This window comes from Etheostoma spectabile, unplaced genomic scaffold, assembly GCF_008692095.1.
Source record: "Etheostoma spectabile isolate EspeVRDwgs_2016 unplaced genomic scaffold, UIUC_Espe_1.0 scaffold48, whole genome shotgun sequence".
Taxonomy (NCBI): Eukaryota; Metazoa; Chordata; class Actinopteri; order Perciformes; family Percidae; genus Etheostoma; species Etheostoma spectabile.
The window spans coordinates 684,356-684,692 of record NW_022605618.1 but is presented as its reverse complement, the minus strand read 5'-3'; the positions used below and the strand labels follow the sequence as shown (position 1 = coordinate 684,692).

Genomic DNA, 337 nt, shown 5'->3' with positions numbered 1-337 from the left:
CACCCTCCACAAGGAGGGAAAGCCTCAAAAGGTAATTGCAAAGGAAGCTAGGTGTTCTCAAAGTGCCGAATCAAGGCACATTAACAAAGTTTAATGGAAGGGAAAAGTGTGGAAGAAAAGGGTGCACAAGCAGCAGGGATGACCGTAGCCTGGAGAGGATTGCCAGGAAAAGGCCATTCAAATGTGTGGGGGAGCTTCACAAGGAGTGGACTGAGGCTGGAATTACTGCATCAAGAGCCCCCACACACAGACGGGTCCTGGACATGGGCTCCAAATGTCGGATTCCTCTTGTCAAGCCGCTCCTGAACAACAAACGTCAGAAGCGTCTTACCTGGGC

At 51.0% G+C, this 337-nt stretch overlaps 1 protein-coding gene across 1 annotated transcript in view; it reads left to right on the top strand.

The window, feature by feature from the left end:
• Positions 1-337, top strand: part of snrpa1 (small nuclear ribonucleoprotein polypeptide A') — a 17,368-nt gene that overhangs the window by 6,110 nt on the left and 10,921 nt on the right. The gene's annotated exons all lie outside the window — the stretch shown is intronic.